Source organism: Schistocerca cancellata, chromosome 1 (genome assembly GCF_023864275.1).
Source record: "Schistocerca cancellata isolate TAMUIC-IGC-003103 chromosome 1, iqSchCanc2.1, whole genome shotgun sequence".
NCBI classification, from domain to species: Eukaryota; Metazoa; Arthropoda; class Insecta; order Orthoptera; family Acrididae; genus Schistocerca; species Schistocerca cancellata.
The window spans coordinates 163,602,266-163,621,023 of record NC_064626.1 but is presented as its reverse complement, the minus strand read 5'-3'; the positions used below and the strand labels follow the sequence as shown (position 1 = coordinate 163,621,023).

Below are 18,758 nucleotides of genomic sequence, written 5' to 3'. Positions count from 1 at the left end.
ACTGCCACTTTCCAAGTGAGTGTGACAGCAGAGAAATAAAAAAAATCCACAATAATATAAAAAAGGCCATCTCTGTATCAAAGCCATATATATAACTTCACATGGATTCATGCACTTATGAAAGATGTTTACTAGGATCAGTGAAGCAAATATTTGTAGGACTGCAAATAGGCGAATTCAAATCTAATAAATGTTTCCTTGATTTGGTGAGTTATGTTGAAAGAATAGCATTACTATTTTTCACAAGTGTCTGCAAGAACTTTTTTTGATAACCACAGGACATGGAACTATCACCATACTGTACACTAAGTATGAAGACCATCCATTTATGGTATGTAATGTGTCACTGACACTATAGTCTTGAATGATCATTTGGAATTCTTCCTGGGTAACCTCGGCACTTGTGGTATCATTTGCTATCAATGCCACACCAAGCCAGTCCACATTTAGAAGCCGGCAGCAACCATGCAAATGCGCCACCAATGTACGCACAACTCCAAGACACACCCTCCTCAGCCAGAGCGAACAACGCTGCCACAGAGCCGAGTTAAAGGATGCCACATGTTGTACCCGTCAATTGTGTCTGTCTAGTCTAGTCTTTGTACCATGACACACTGCCTCTGTTACTACTGTGGATATAAGGACTCTGCATCAGTCCAGTACTTGCACTGTTTAGAGATCTGTATTTTGCTATGGAAATTCAAGCTAAGTAAAAGTGGTTTGTCATACACTACAGTTGCATCTTATTGTTTTGCTGTCTTATCTTAAAACCCATAAACTCCTTGGCATCCACCAGCAGAACAACCCAACAGCTGGCAACGAGGAGAAACTACATTTTCTTTTGCTGCTTGGTTCTATTTCTTGTCAATGCAGAACATTGCCGACATTGTTTCTTTCTTCTTTTTGTTTCACTTTCCACCAATTGTATTTACTGTGTGTATTTCTTGCAGAATCATGGACATTATCTATGCTTGCCTGCCACATTGCTTCAGTGGCGTGTGTGTTTCAGAACATTTGCCCAGCAGCTGACTGTGTTTCTTGTGCTTTTGGATAGCCTTTAATTCATACTCTCTTCCAGCATAGCACGTTTGCGGTCTGTTTTTCATATAAGTTCCATTTTTTGGGTGTTTGGTCATGACCAGTCCCTCTGAAGAACTATCATTCACTAAGATTATTCAGTTTCATGCTCAGCAGGTGCTACAGCTAACATAAATTATGAACAGGCTGTCGCAGTGCAAACGAACACAGGAGTGCCACCCCAGCACTGTCACAGCATGCAGCACCTGTTTCTGCCTCACCATTCCAAACAATTGATTCTTAACAAGACGAACAGCTCAAGTAATGTGCACAGATTGACTCACACTTCAGGTGCACCACACTGAAGGTACGAACAAACAACTACGAGGGTGGTTTGAAAAGTTCTTAGAACAGAACAGGAAAAAAGTACTCACATCACTGAAACTTTTTTTTATTTTTCAATGTAGTCTCCTTGTAAATTAATGCACTTGGTCCAATGGTGTTCCAGTGCCTTGATCCATCTCGAAAATGAGTTTCCCCAGGCCTGCAAAATAGTTGTCAACTCCGGCTATCAATTCTTCACTTAAGTGAGTCTTCGTCCACCAAGAAAAATTTTCAGTTTTGGGAAGAGATGGAAAGCTGATGGAGCCATATCAGGTGAATAAGGCAGGTGTGGCAACAATTCAGAACTTAGTTCGTATAATTTTGCCATGGCAACGACACGTGCAGGTGCGCATTGTCTTGTCACGGCACCCATCTTGCAAATAATTTTTTTTATTTTTAATCCCTCAGTTAAAATGTTCAGATGACATCCGGAAAGAGTGAGCAATTTCACACACTTTCAATTGGCGATCCTCCATGACCATTTTGCAAAGATTTCTGGAGTAGTGACACATCTTGGCCAACAACTATGCAGATCATCTAAGCTCTCCTGGCCAAATTTTAATTTGTTTGCCCCCTTGGCAAAAGTTGAATATGAAGGAGCAGAGTCCCCCACTGTATTCTGGGAATCGGCATGAATGTCCTTTGCTTTCATACCTTTCTTCTTCTTTTGTCATCAGTCTACTGACTGGTTTGATGCGGCCCACCACGAATTCCTTTCCTGTGCTAACCTCTTCATCTCAGAGTAGCACCAGCAACTTACGTCCTCAATTATTTGTTTGACGTATTCCAATCTCTGTCTTCCTCTACAGTTTTTGCCCTCTACAGCTCCCTCTAGTACCATGGAAGTCATTCCCTCATGTCTTAGCAGATGTCCTATCATCCTGTCCCTTCTCCTTATCAGTGTTTTCCACATATTCCTTTCCTCTCCGATTCTGCGTAGAACCTCCTCATTCCTTACCTTATCAGTCCACCTAATTTTCAACATTCGTCTATAGCACAACATCTCAAATGCTTCAATTCTCTTCTGTTCCGGTTTTCCCACAGTCCATGTTTAACTACCATACAATGCTGTACTCCAGACGTACATCCTCAGAAATTTCTTCCTCAAATTAAGGCCGGTATTTGATATTAGAAGACTTCTCTTGGCCAGAAATGCCTTTTTTGCCGTAGAGAGTCTGCTTTTGATGTCCTCCTTGCTCCATCCGTCATTGGTTATTTTACTGTCTAGGTAGCAGAATTCCTTAACCTCACTGACTTCATGACCATCAATCCTGATGTTAAGTTTCTCGCTCTTCTCATTTCTACTACTTCTCATTACCTTCGTCTTTCTCCGATTTACTCTCAAACCATACTGTGTACTCATTAGACTGTTCATTCCGTTCAGCAGATCATTTAATTCTTCTTCACTTTCACTCAGGATAGCAATGTCATCAGCGAATCTTATCATTGATATCCTTTCACCTTGTATTTTAATTCCACTCCTGAACCTTTCTTTTATTTCCATCATTGCTTCCTCGATGTACAGATTGAAGAGTAGGGGCGAAAGGCTATAGCCTTGTCTTACACCCTTCTTAATACGAGCACTTCGTTCTTGATCGTCCACTCTTATTATTCCCTCTTGGTTGTTGTACATATTGTATATGACCTGTTTCTCCCTATAGCTTACCCCTACTTTTTTCAGAATCTTGAACAGCTTGCACCATTTTATATTGTCGAACGCTTTTTCCAGGTCGACAAATCCTATGAAAGTGTCTTGATTTTTCTTTAGCCTTGCTTCCATTATTAGCCGTAACATCAGAATTGCCTCTCTCATCCCTTTACTTTTCCTAAAGCCAAACTGATCGTCACCTAGCGCATTCTCAATTTTCTTTTCCATTCTTCTGTATATTATTCTTGTAAGCAGCTTCGATGCATGAGCTGTTAAGCTGATTGTGCGATAATTTTCGCACTTGTCAGCTCTTGCCGTCTTCAGTATTGTGTGGATGATGCTTTTCCGAAAGTCAGATGGTATATCGCCAGACTCATATATTCTACACACCAACGTGAATAGTCGTTTTGTTGCCACTTCCCCCAATGATTTTAGAAATTCTGATGGAATGTTATCTATCCCTTCTGCCTTACTTGAGCGTAAGTCCTCCAAAGCTCTTTTAAATTCCGATTCTAATACTGGATCCCCTATCTCTTCTAAATCGACTCCTGTTTCTTCTTCTATCACATCAGACAAATCTTCACCCTCATAGAGGCTTTCAATATATTCTTTCCACCTATCAGCTCTCTCCTCTGCATTTAACAGTGGAATTCCCGCTGCACTTTTAATGTTACCACCGTAGCTTTTAATGTCACCAAAGGTTGTTTTGACTTTCCTGCATGCCGAGTCTGTCCTTCCGACAATCATATCTTTTTCGATGTCTTCACATTTTTCCTGCAGCCATTTCGTCTTAGCTTCCCTGCACTTCCTATTTATTTCATTCCTCCGTGACTTGTATTTCTGTATTCCTGATTTTCCCGGAACATGTTTGTACTTCCTCCTTTCATCAATCAACTGAAGTATTTCTTCTGTTACCCATGGTTTCTTCGCAGCTACCTTCTTTGTACCTATGTTTTCCTTCCCAACTTCTGTGATGGCCCTTTTTAGAGATGTCCATTCCTCTTCAACTGTACTGCCTACTGCGCTATTCCTTATTGCTGTATCTATAGCGTTAGAGAACTTCAAATGTATCTCGTCATTCCTTAGTACTTCCGTATCCCACTTCTTTGCGTATTGATTCTTCCTGACTAATGTCAGGAACTTCAGCCTACTCTTCATCACTACTATATTGTGATCTGAGTGTATATCTGCTCCTGGGTACGCCTTACAATCCAGTATCTGATTTCGGAATCTCTGTATGACCATGATGTAATCTAATTGAAATCTTCCCGTATCTCCCGGCCTTTTCCAAGTATACCTCCTCCTCTTGTGATTCTTGAACAGGGTATTCACTATTACTAGCTGAAACTTGTTACAGAACTAAATTAGTCTTTCTCCTCTTTCATTCCTTGTCCCAAGCCCATATTCTCCTGTAACCTTTGCTTCTACTCCTTCCCCTACAACTGCATTCCAGTCGCCCATGACTATTAGATTTTCGTCCCCCTTTACATACTGTATTACCCTTTCAATATCCTCATACACCTTCTCTATCTGTTCACCTTCAGCTTGCGACGTCGGCATGTATACCTGAACTATCGTTGTCGGTGTTGATCTGCTGTCGATTCTGATTAGAACAACCCGGTCACTGAACTGTTCACAGTAACACACCCTCTGCCCTACCTTCCTATTCATAACGAATCCTACACCTGTTATACCATTTTCTGCTGCTGTTGATATTACCCGATACTCATCTGACCAGAAATCCTTGTCTTCCTTCCACTTCACTTCACTGACCCCTACTATATCTAGATTGAGCCTTTGCATTTCCCTTTTCAGATTTTCTAGTTTCCCTACCACGTTCAAGCTTCTGACATTCCACGCCCCGATGCATAGAACGTAATCCTTTCGTTGATTATTCAGTCTTTTTCTCATGGTAACCTCCCCCTTGGCAGTCCCCTCCCGGAGATCTGAATGGGGGACTACTCCGGAATCTTTTGCCAATGGAGAGATCATCATGACACTTCTTCAATTACAGGCCACATGTCCTGTGGATACATGTTACGTGTCTTTAATGCAGTGGTTTCCATTGCCTTCTGCATCCTCATGTCGTTGATCATTGCTGATTCTTCCGCCTTTAGGGGCAATTTCCCACCCCTAGGACAAGAGAGTGCCCTGAACCTCTATCCGCTCCTCCGCCTTCTTTGGCAAGGCCATTGGCAGAATGAGGCTGACTTCTTATGCCGGAAGTCTTCGGCCGCCAATGCTGATTATTTATCAAAATTTAGGCAGTGGCGGGGATCGAACCCCGCACATATAGACATGGCAGCAGTATCACATACACAAGGTATAAAAGAGCAGTGCATTGGTGGAGCTGTCATTTATACTCATGTGATTCATAAGAGAAGGTTTGAAATGTGACTATGGCCACAAGACGGCAATTAACAGACTTTGAATGTGGAATGGTACTTGGAGCTAGGTGCAAGGTTCATTCCATTTTGGAAATCATTATGGAATTCAATATCTCCAGATCTGCAGTGTCAAATGTATGCTGAGAATACCAAATTTCAGATATTACCTCTCTCTGTGAACATCGCAGTGGCTGACACCCTCCACTTAACAACCAAGAGCAGTGGGTTTGCATAGTGTTGTCAGTGGTAACAGACAAGCAACACTGAATGAAATAACTGCACAAATCAATGTGGGATATACAATGGAGTGACATTAATGGGCTATGGAAGCAGATGACCAAAGTGAGTGGCTTTGCTAGCAGCACAATATCACCTGCTGTGCCTCTCTTGGGCCCGTGATCATATCAGTTGGAACCTAAATGATTGGAAAACTGTGGCCTGCTGATATGAGTCCCAATTTCAGATGTTAAGAACTGATGGCAGGGTTCAAGTGTGGTGAAGACTCCATGAAGCCAAGGACCCAAGTTGTCAACAAGACAGTTCAAAGCTGATGGTGACTCCGTAATGGTATGGGCTGTGTTTAAATGAAATGGTCTGTTCCTCTGGTTACGTTCAGCTACTCTGAGTACATTTGCAGCCATTCATGGACTTCATGTCCCCAAACAACAAGAATTTTTATGGATGATAATGAACCACAATTGTTCGTACTTGGTTTGAAAAACATTCTGGACAATTTGAGCGAATGATTTGGCCACTCAGATCACCCGACATGAATCCCATGATCATTTATGGGCCATAATCAAGTGGCCAGTTCATGCATAAAATCCTGCACTGTCAAAACTTTCACAATTATGGAAACGGTAGAGGCAATCTAGCTCAATATATCTGCAGGGGACTTCCAACACTTGATGGGTCCATACCATGTCGAGTTGCTGCATTACACCAGGAAAATGGAGGTCCAAAATGATATTACAAGGTATCCCACGATTTTTGTCACCTCAGTGTACCTGGTGTGTTAGACAACTACTATGATGAACAAATTAATGTGGCAACTGCGAGTTACAAATTCTTTTGTTTGTGTAGGCAACCCAACCAGTGTGTGGCTGACTCACAAGGACTTGCCCAACATCCCACAACCCTAGACATAGCTGTTGAGCTCCTCTGCTGGGACTCCAACCATGCCACCAGTTCACCTTCTAAAATGTCATACAGAGTGCTTCAGGACTTATGTGCCCAGTTTGGTGGGGAGATATCATGTTTCCTGGACTGATGAGCTTGAAAGCCTGTCAGAATGCATGATCTAGACAAGCAGAGCTCTTAAAATTTGTGAGTGCCAACTCAGTGCTATGTGCAGGCCATGCTGCCCCGTACTGGCCTATTGGAACTTGTGGCCGCTCGATAAAGCTAGCAGAACATGGGCTTGAGCCTCTGTCATCTTCTGACTGTGCTCTCATAGTTTTCATTGTACTCGTCGTTTGATTCATGGTTTTACTATGTCTAGGCTCTCCATTTGGTTCAATCTCCAAAATTGGTATTCTGCTGTGTTGTCTTTAATGTCTTGTTTCTTTCCATTGTTTTCAGCAGCTCACCATCGACACTCTTGGCCTGTGTCTACTGGTCATGTCTGATTCCAATTACTACAGTACCATATTCAACAATTAAAAGGTCAGTACACCAATCCAACATCATGCCTCTCCACACTATAACACTTGGTCCACCTAAACATCATCTTCGACAATGCTCCTTGGTATATTACGTATTCTAACCTCTCACTGTTTGAGGGTGCATCCAGAATCACTATTCAGACTGAATCTGCTCTCACCCAAGAAGAGTGCAAGACCACATTACTCGTTGGTTTAGTCCTGAACATACCAGTCACATGCTGCAGCAGTTGCCCATGGTCGACCACCTCCACTCCTACGTGCAGCAGTGCCTGTGGTCTGGAATGCTCCCCACACACATGAAACAATGCTTTGAGCAATAACAAACTCCTGGACTACACTGACTGCACTTCATTCTTCTTCCACTTTTCCTTTCTTACTCATCTCTTTATTCTGGTTAAGAACTATGTCCACATTTTTGTTGTTGTTAGCTGGCTCATTAATGGCAAATTGTGAGAAGTCAAAATTTTGGGTACATCACAGGCAACCCTCAAGCTCTAAGTACTGTTGTCACAAATACAGGTGTCCATAATTTTTTCACACATGGTGCTGAGAAAATGAAGAATTTCTCATGTGCCATGGACACAACATTCCACCCCTTCTTGAGGAAAAAAGCTCACCACACAAAGAATGGAACAGAACCTCAGCAGCAGTAAAATGGAACAACATTCAAAATGTGCTGCCTCACACCAGATGGCATTCAAGCAATATCTCTCACTAGTATTACCGCTATCGCTAATATCTTGTTTCATTGTCAGTTAAATGTATACAGTAGTCAGCCCAAAGGTTGATCACAGAGCACTGCTAGGGCAGGATCTTGTAAAAAGTAGGTGTCACTCCTTTGCTGCACAAAGCATAAACTACTGGATTATTACATGCTACATTCACACAAAAAATTAAGAACCAGGTATATTACTTCAGTGATCAATGAAAATTAAAATTTTTCTATACACAATACAAAAGTTTTGCATCACAAGAAACTTAAAAAATTATCAATGTTCCTGATGTGTTTCTTCTAATAGTAATAATTACAGTACACAAACATTGATACTTCAAGATTTCAGATTAATCACAGACAGTGCGCCAGGATTTGTATAATTGCTTAATGTGTACGTGTCTTTTATTTTCAAAGAATGAACAAAACAGATAGGCAGGCAAAAACACAATACAGCACAAACAGAAAATGCCAGATAACCAACTGACAGGCTCACAAATTTCAGAAATGTGCATATAAAGAATTATTTGTAAGAAAGTATTGTAAATATCAAGGAAGGAAAACAACAGATCAGAAAGTGAAAACTGGAAAGCTAATCATAATTCATACAAAAGAGAAATGAAACAAACATTAAGAGTGACAAGACTGCTACCAAAAAATCTCTCTGCTCTGATTGCTTGCAGTTTAAGGGAAAACAAAACAATCAGAGAAATTATGCATGTTGTCAAAGGTTTTATAAACATATTGCCTGGTCAAGAGGTAATGAAAAAATTGGAGCCAACAGAACACTACCATCACACAACTCACAAAACAGCCGCCTACAGCATACTGTCTCAAACACAACAGAAATATAATTACATTCATACCACTGAGGAGTTTTCACAAGGGACACTTGGGAAATTAAAAAATATACATAAGAAAAACATGCACTACACTATGCACCAAAGTATTTGCAACCACAATTAAAATACACAGAGTGGAGGTAGACACTACATGCAGAGCAGTCCGAGAGCATTTTAAGGAGACAGCTATTACAAACAGGAACTATAAAACCTACAGCCACGTATAGCTACAGGTTTTATGATTTCTGTTTGTAAAATTCAATAACATATCAGTTTCAACACAAATATTTGTAATGGCACAAGCGAAACTCCAATTCCTTTAGGCTACCATCTACTGTATTACAGACTACTGCAGATACCAACAATCTTCACAACTAAGGCATACCAGAATCCCAAAGGTTTATATAGAATATCTAAAACCTACTGCACACACTGTGGCAAATAGAGATTGACACATGAACTGTTTCAACAGAAAAATAATACTAGAATACTTGAGTACAGAATAACACATCAGAATTTTGCCAGATCAGAATTTACTATTTTTATGTGAGAACCACTGTCCTGTCTACTGGATTGCTCAAGTATCTATTGACACTCATAACAAAACAGTTCCTACATCATAGTTGTGCCTGGTCATGACAGCTTTTAACTGCAAAAGAAAACTGTGTGGACTGACTTCATTCAGAGCTCATAGTTACATTGTACCTCAAAATAATATAAGTTTCTCTGAAAAAGTGTGAACCTGCCACAATGTAATCAATTTCCAACTTAAAATTTGCTACGCAATCTTTGAATTTTTTTCTTTTTTGATAATAATGAAAATTGTACCCTCTAAAGAAGAGAAAGCTGATCTTATCATAAAGAGGTGGCAAAAAATGAACAGTTATGTGCATACCTCAGCAGCTGTATGGACTGCATGCACAGTTTCCATTAAAGACCACAAGACATTCATTCCATGGATAGTGGCATCATGAAATGTGTCAAGTTTAAGAGTTGCAAATTCGCCGTGTCATTGACACTGTCTGTAGCCACATCTTCTGCCATGAAATCTGTTAAATTTATTTCTGATTCTTGGACAGTCATTTTCCTAGTAGAAACAACAAAAAAGTATCACCAGAAACATTTCAGAAATTCTTCTGTAACACCATTCTCTTTCTGAAATATACTTGAAAAAGAAGAGAAAGTTAAAGAAAATTCAGAAATAACGAAATGCAAATGATGATCTAATACACTAAATACAAGAGTGCTACAGTATATAAGGCCATTCTGGATGCCAAAACAATCAAAATATCATGGAACTAGTAACTGTTTTCAACTCCCAAGCACCACTGCTACAAATAACAGCAGAGATGAATATGAACCTGACATCCTACAGAAGTAATAATTACATTGTTTCATACTGTTTCTAATTTCCGACGTACTGCGGTTATCATATAAAAAATTTTAAGTTATTGCAATGACTGAAGAAGTATCCTCTCAACAACAAACATTTTGACCATGTCTGTATCAGAAGAAAGCAAATCACTTACGGTTTCATTTGCAACAGCAAGTATGTGAGGAGAAAATCATATTCTGCAGCAAAGTAGAGTTATAAGATACCAGGACCCTTCTGATGACATAAATGCCATCAGTGGCTGAATTATACACTATACACAAACCACAATGAATTAAAATGGAAGTTCACTTGTCAATTCAAGTCAAAATTGTCTTTTCAAAAATTAAAAATGCCACTAAAGTCAAATCCTCATACCAGACTGGCAAGTGGTGTTCAGTTAATACAAAATAAGTAATAGACCAACTGGAAAGCTGTGATAGCACTGGGTGAAACTTCCTTGTAATCACACAGCAACAGTGATGGATAACTTGAATTTCACACACACACACACACACACACACACACACACACACACACACACACGCACGCACACACGCGCTATATTAGAAATTGTCTCAGGGGGTGTAACTTGATATAGTATACCTGAGGTCAAAAAATTTACAAATGTCCTATCAATGGGGGTGGGGGAATAGCTCTCATTAATTGTTTAGCAGTTTAAATTGGGACAGATTTATTCCAGTAATATTGTGTGTCAGCGCTGCTGAACAGCTTTTAGCAATGCTAAGAATTGCGTTATATCAAACACAAATAGCTATTTTTATTTTCAGCTATCAATTTCAGACCATCCACAGGTCATGAAACCTATTCAAATGTGTAGTCCACAATTGCAATGTTTACACATTCTGTAAACTTCTACTAAAACATAACGTGTTGACCCAACATGACCTCTGTCTTAGGATGGAGGTTTGCATGCACTGCACTGCAACTGTTGGATATGCATTTGATTAGGTTTTTATGACCACTGATAATCTTAAGTCAACCAAAATTGATAACCAATAATAAAATAACTGTAACAGTAGTGTGTTGTATAATATAATCTTCATGTATCCCACTTTTATTTTATTTGGTTGAATTCATGTATTGCGTCAATGAAACACTGTTCCATACATTAATATTTGACAACAGAGTTCGAATTTCTAGAACAGACAAAGCTATTTTGGATTCTATAGTTTCATATAACATAAAAACAAATGCATCCCAATGTATTCAACTCTTAAAAACATACTGTGAAATAAATAATTCTTCCTTCACATTGGACTTCCAAAAACAATTAACAAGAGCAATTTCCCAATGTTCCTAAGTGGTAAGAAGTGTCATAATCAATGGAACCTGTGTGAAGCCCTATATCGAATTACATGTACCCAATGGATAGATTTAAAACAACTGTGACACCTCATACATACATTTCCCTCCACATAAATTTCAAAATAATGAAGACTCAAATGGATCTTTTTTGACAAATAATTGAATGAAAATCAGTCTAATAAGAAAATAAAGGTTTTGCATAGGCTAAGAGATCTAAGAAAGTAGTAAGAAAAGCGAAACAGCAAAGGGATACAGAAACCCTAGTTAAATCTGTATAGATATGTAGTAACAAGGACAGGATACTGCATAATGTGGGTGCCAAACACTTTTGAAGTAGTCTAGCAGGAAGCATAAAGGAAAACAACATTCCCTAGCAGTAAGAGAAGGAAGATGATATAAAGAAGAAGAAGAAGAAGAAGAAGAAGAAGAAGAAGAAAGTAACATGCATGCATGATACCTCAAGGTACACGAAAATACATTTAAAGAATGGAAAAATAAATGACTGAATACATCGGAAAGTGTTTGAGTAGTAGATGCTTCAATGGTACAAAGAAAGCAAATGCAATGCTCTTTCTCCATTGCTGGCCAACAGATAGATCTGTCAATATTTGTGGGTTTAGGATCAACTCACAGCTGCTCACAATATGAATACACAACATGCACTGTGATGGCTTGTTTCTTACTTGTTTTCGAGCTTTTATCATACTTGTAGAACAGCAAGAAACTATATTTTTTAATATACAGTAACTCTTCTGTTACCTTATCAGGCATTGGTAGCCATATGAAAGCAGCTATTCGAACTTACCATAGTTTTGTAACTGTACTTTGTATACTAAAAATTTAACTGTCGTGGTCAGTGATGACATGATTGATCGCCCGTATTTAATACATGCATTTGCTGTTTGCACAGGTTGATGACATTCATAGTTAGGTATGTATAATCTGCCAATATAAGTGAACTTGATGCACCATAGTGTAAATTTTATATACTATATATGCAGAATTTACAAATATTACTGGAAATGTTCTTGAAATATTTCAAACTAATGAGAACTCGGAATGAAATTTCTTCAGAGGTTGCATGTGATGATGTGTAATTTTCACGAGATCATAGTATAAACATACACTCCTGGAAATTGAAATAAGAACACCGTGAATTCATTGTCCCAGGAATGGGAAACTTTATTGACACATTCCTGGGGTCAGATACATCACATGATCACACTGACAGAACCACAGGCACATAGACACAGGCAACAGAGCATGCACAATGTCGGCACTAGTACAGTGTATATCCACCTTTCGCAGCAATGCAGGCTGCTATTCTCCCATGGAGACGATCGTAGAGATGCTGGATGTAGTCCTGTGGAACGGCTTGCCATGCCATTTCCACCTGGCGCCTCAGTTGGACCAGCGTTCGTGCTGGACGTGCAGACCGCGTGAGATGACGCTTCATCCAGTCCCAAACATGCTCAATGGGGGACAGATCCGGAGATCTTGCTGGCCAGGGTAGTTGACTTACACCTTCTAGAGCACGTTGGCTGGCACGGGATACATGCGGACGTGCATTGTCCTGTTGGAACAGCAAGTTCCCTTGCCGGTCTAGGAATGGTAGAACGATGGGTTCGATGACGGTTTGGATGTACCGCGCACTATTCAGTGTCCCCTCGACGATCACCAGTGGTGTACGGCCAGTGTAGGAGATCGCTCCCCACACCATGATGCCGGGTGTTGGCCCTGTGTGCCTCGGTCGTATGCAGTCCTGATTGTGGCGCTCACCTGCACAGCCTCAAACACGCATACGACCATCATTGGCACCAAGGCAGAAGCGACTCTCATCGCTGAAGACGACACGTCTCCATTCGTCCCTCCATTCACGCCTGTCGCGACACCACTGGAGGCGGGCTGCACGATGTTGGGGCGTGAGCGAAAGACGGCCTAACGGTGTGCGGGACCGTAGCCCAGCTTCATGGAGACGGTTGCGAATGGTCCTCGCCGATACCCCAGGAGCAACAGTGTCCCTAATTTGCTGGGAAGTGGCGGTGCGGTCCCCTACGGCACTGCGTAGGATCCTACGGTCTTGGCGTGCATCCGTGCGTCGCTGCGGTACGGTCCCAGGTCGACGGGCACGTGCACCTTCCGCTGACCACTGGCGACAACATCGATGTACTGTGGAGACCTCACGCCCCACGTGTTGAGCAATTCGGCGGTACGTCCACCCGGCCTCCCGCATGCCCACTATACGCCCTCGCTCAAAGTCCGTCAACTGCACATACGGTTCACGTCCACGCTGTCGCGGCATGCTACCAGTGTTAAAGACTGCGATGGAGCTCCGTATGCCACGGCAAACTGGCTGACACTGACGGCGGCGGTGCACAAATGCTGCGCAGCTAGCGCCATTCGACGGCCAACACCGCGGTTCCTGGTGTGTCCGCTGTGCCGTGCGTGTGATCATTGCTTGTACAGCCCTCTCGCAGTGTCCGGAGCAAGTATGGTGGGTCTGACACACCGGTGTCAATGTGTTCTTTTTTCCATTTCCAGGAGTGTATAACCGAATGCATGCTGTGGTGCTACTAATGAATGCATAAGCATAAATGAAGCAAAATGTCTGCACCTTTCTCCCTCTACTCCAGGTCCCAGTTGATTACGAATTCAGGATGGAGGCAGTTCTGTGCACTCTGAAGGAGCATCTCAGAGGTTTGCTCCCACACTGAGGGGGGGTTTAAACACATAAGATCCATGTAATGTAAGACTTAGTGTATTAATTAAACGATATGTAAGGTTTTGATCTGTGCTACTAAACACACACAACAACTCATGTTCTGTAGATACATTTTTTTGTAATAGAGCACTTGTTTAATATTGGCCACATTACAGAATTTGATATCAAAATTCCAGTTTTCTACGTGTTCAACATCTGCAGTCTAGTTATCCAAGAAACTGCAGAAATTCAGAAGGTGACAAATATAGTTAACAAAAGCAGTTACTCACTTACACTGGGCTTGAAATCTGCTTCGTTAAGGATACAGCACTACAATCTGCCATATGTGTATTCTCTGATATCCATTCAAGAACATGAATAATAGTCAGATTTGCAGCTAACTGTTGCTGTTGGTGTGAATGAGACACAGAAGAACATGGCATCATGACATGCTTCAAATTTTCAGTACATGCACGCCTTCTTTGGTCTTCATTGTCATTTTAAAAGAAAGACAGGGTATTTAAAAAAAAAAAAAAAGAATAGATCCGTTTGTGAACAAAGGGTCAGAACAACGCACAATCGCAGTAGTGTATAATAATGTAAGCTGTGTGAAACTTGGGATCAGAAGGATACAGGAGGTAATAGGAGTACGGGAGGGGTAAAGCACTCTCACGTTGGATTGCGTGATGGTTCTCCACCAGTCTCTGTCACCTGACACCTTGCTTCCATGCAGGGGAGGGGGGGGGGGGGGGCTGTGCATATTTTCTATGATAGCTCCAGTTCTATTTCCCTTGTAAGATTCCCTACATGCTAACTGAGCTGGACCATCAGGAGACCTATATGGCATCTGATGTCACAGTCTATAGGGCGGGAACATCCTGACAACACCAGTTAACCATCAAGACCAAACGGAACTTCTTTGCACTCGTCAACCTATCTGCAATCTTTCTCAAGTGATTTTCATTAAACTACTCTGTAAAAAAAAGAAAAAAGAATTATTTTCGCAAATTTTATAGCTTCATGATTAACTGACTGTTGCATAGTTAATGGTCACAGTCTCTGTGTTATTTTGAGAGTAAGTAAATAACTGCAAAAATTTCTCCTTTCCTGTAGGTGCATTCCTCTACTTCTTTCAGCCATCCGTCTCTCAGTCTACCTCTTGGTCTCTTTCCTACCAGTTTCATCTCGTGTCTCCTCCTGGGTATCATCTTCTCCTCCATTCTCTTAATGTGTCCATGCCATCTCAGCCTTAATTTCTCTATCTCCTCCTGTAATGGTTCCACCTTCATTAACTCTCTGATCCTCTCATTTCTTAACCTATCTTTGACACTCCAATACTGTTTCTCAAGAATTTCATCTCACTAGCTTGTACTTTGCTTTTTTCCTCTTCCTTTAATTACCCAGGTTTCTGATGCATATGTCAGGATCGGGACATAGTATGTCCGGTATATAGACTTTTTACTGATTTGGGGTACATCCTTGCCCCATATCAGGCTTCTGACACTCTTCCGAAATGCTTCTGCTTTTCTCCCCCGCCCGTTTATTTCTCTGCCATTTTTTCCATCTTCCTGTATCAGGCTTCCTAGGTACTTTAAACTCTCCACTCTCCTCAAATGTTCCTCACCAATTGTGTATTCCAGTTGTTCCTTTCTCCTTTCTGGTTGTGATAATCATCTCATTCTTACTTGCACTAAATTTCATCCCATATTCTTATACTGTTTGTTCCCTTATGTCCAACTGCTCTTGTACTTCCTCCTCCTCATTCCCCCAAATCATCAGACCATTTACAAACACCATAGCTTACATCTTCCTTTCACCAATTACTTGTGCTACTGTACTAATTATATCATCCATCACTACAATGAAGAATAATAATGAAAGTGCACTTCCCTGCCTCAAGCCATTCTTCTGTTCAATCCAAACTGATCTCTCTCCTCCCACTTTCACACAGCTCACACTTCCATGGTACATTTCCCGCATCCCCCAAATAATCTGTTTTGCTACTCCTCTGTATTCTGGGGCATTCCACACTTTGCTTCTTTGTACACTATTGTACGCTTTTTCAATGTCCACGAAGCTCATTAGTAGATCTACTCCATATTCATAGTGCTGTTCCTGCAGTTGTCTGCAGTTAGTACCACCATGGATCTTCCTGTTCTGAAGCCATGTTGCTCTTCTCTCATTCTTCCTTCTAATTTTGCCTGAATTCTTGCTTCCAAAATTTTCTCAAAAATCTTTGGGCAATGAGTCATCAATGTTATCCCCCCAATAGTTCTTGCACTCTTTTCCATTTCCCTTCTTAAAGATCAGGACAATTATTCACTTCTTCCAGTCTTCTGGGATCATCTTCTGTCTCCACACAATTTTTCATTACTTGATATAGCCATTGTATTCCCCCCCCCCTCTCCTGCTGCTCTCACCATCTCTACACTTAGCTCATCTAGACCTGTTGACTTCCCTCTCTTCATCTTGCCCAATGCCTCTTCCACTTCCATAGATCTAACGTCTCTTCCTATTTGCTGTTCCTCCTCTTTTTTCTCCTTGGTTTGTTCCTCCTCATCCAAGTCTCCATTCGGGTTCAGGAGTTCTTCAAAATACTCCTTCCACATATTCTTGAGTTCCTCCTTATTCTCTACATCTTATCCACTTTTGTTCACCATTCAAGCATAATCTGTCATACCGTTCTTCCTCTTACTTTTAATCATCCCATATCACACCTTTTTTGAACCTTCACTATCCTCCTCCATCATTCTTGTCCACTGTTCCATCCACTTTCTTCTTTCCTCCACCACCACTCTTTTTGCTTCTTTCTTTCTAGCCTGATACTCTTCTCTTGTGTCTACTGTCCTCTTCTGGAACCACACCCTAAAGGCTCTATTCTTCTTCTGTACTATATCCTTTGTTTTATCATTCCACCAGGGTGTTTCTTTCCATCTCTATTTGTTGCTCGTCTTGTGATTCTGCGATAAGTCACACAAATCTGAAGGCTGTAAATTGAACTAAATACTTAGAGATTACAATTACAAATAACCTAATTGGAACAATCACATAGATAATGTTGCGGGTAGAGCAAACCAAAGACATTCATTGGCAGAACACTTAGAAGGTGCAACAGATCTACCAAAGAGACTGCTTGCACTACACTTCTCTGCCCTATTCTGGAATACTGCTGTGCGGTGTGGGATCTGTATCAGGTGGGACTGATGGATGATATTGGAAAAGTTCAAAGAAAGGCAGCTCATTTTGTATTATCATGAAATAGCGGAGATAGTGTCACAGACATGATGCATGAATAGGAGTGGCAATCATTGAAACAATGGCGTTTTTTGTTGCAATGGGATATTCTCATGAAATTTCAGTCACCAGTTTTCTCCTCCGATTACAAAAACATTCTGTTTCCACCCACCTACATAGGGATAAATGATTATCATGATAAAATAAGAGAAATCAGGGTTTGCACAGAAAAATTTAAGTGGTCGTTTTTCCTGTGCGCCATTCGACAATGGAATGGTAGAGAGACAGCTTGAAGGTGGTTCACTGAACCCTCTGCCAAGCACTTAATTGTGAATAGCAGAGTAATCACGTAGATGTATACGTCCTCCCAAATATTGTTTCCGCTGCACTTACTAATGTTCTCTTGAATCTACCCCATTCCTCTTCTACCGTTTTTGGTTCATCCTTTGGGATGTTTTCCTTTACTACTTGTAGGTACTGTAGCTTGCTTTCTTCCTCCTCCAACTTCCATACCCTTATACGTCTCTCCTGGTTTTCTGACCTTAGACCCTCTCAGGTTCATTACCAGCAAACGGTGGTCACTATCCCAGGCCTCTGATGGTATTACCTTAATGTCAATGATGTTCCTGTTTATCTCACTATCGTACAGGAAGTAGTCAACTATCGACTTTCTCTTTAAGTCTTGACTGTACCAGGTAATCTTGTGGCAATTTTTCATTAGACAACAAATAATAATGCACTGAAGTTTATGAATATAAATTAAATGTTGGAAATACTGAATTCTCTTTGGTAATGTTAAATAACAGTGATGGTTGTGATTATAAGCTTGGTATCTCTGCAATGAGCAGTAGTAGAAATTGTAAATGATTGTCTATCTACCAAACCTGAGGAGTGAACACTGAAAACCTATGCAATGAAACATGCAAAAAGTTCTTTAAATGAGATAATGTTAACACTAATAATAATATATCACCAGCAGATTTGGTGATATCACAAGATTCAGTAAGTGAGAATGTGCGGGAAAGCGTATTTTAAAAATTCTGATGTTAAGGAACCGATTACGGAGGCGGAGTACTCATCTTTTAATAATGATAAAGTTTTAAGCCATGATGAAGGTGAACTTACATCATCAAAGAGTGACAGTGTGATAGGAAACAACTTTTCAAGGCCCTGGCGGAAAAATCGATCATGTTTAATGCTTATTACAATCCAGTGCTTGATTTTTAAAAAATGATGTTCTAGTACTGTGACCTTCCGGGGGTTCTTTTGAAATTTAGACTTCTTAAAATGTTACTTTAACACTTTCCTGGGCATTTTAAAAGAGTGAATAGAACATTTGTTTGACATCGCTTCAACTGCAGTATCAAAATGTTGCTTCTATGATCTTCAGTCCAACGACTAGTTTGATGCAGCTCTCCAAGCTACTCTATCCTGTGCAAGCCTCTTCATCTCCAAATAACTAATGCAA

General features: G+C 40.7%; 1 protein-coding gene across 3 annotated transcripts in view; it reads right to left on the bottom strand.

Moving 5' to 3' along the window:
- The window catches only part of LOC126167993 (zinc finger protein 91-like), a 173,979-nt gene that overhangs the window by 21,670 nt on the left and 133,551 nt on the right, over window positions 1-18,758 (bottom strand). Inside the window, exon 10 of one of the 3 annotated variants that reach the window (XR_007535454.1) lies at window positions 9,550-9,741. The exons of the other annotated variants lie outside the window; for them this stretch is intronic. The gene's annotated coding sequence lies outside the window, so the exon portion shown is untranslated. The remainder of the gene's footprint in view (window positions 1-9,549; window positions 9,742-18,758) is intronic. 3 annotated transcript variants of the gene reach the window in all.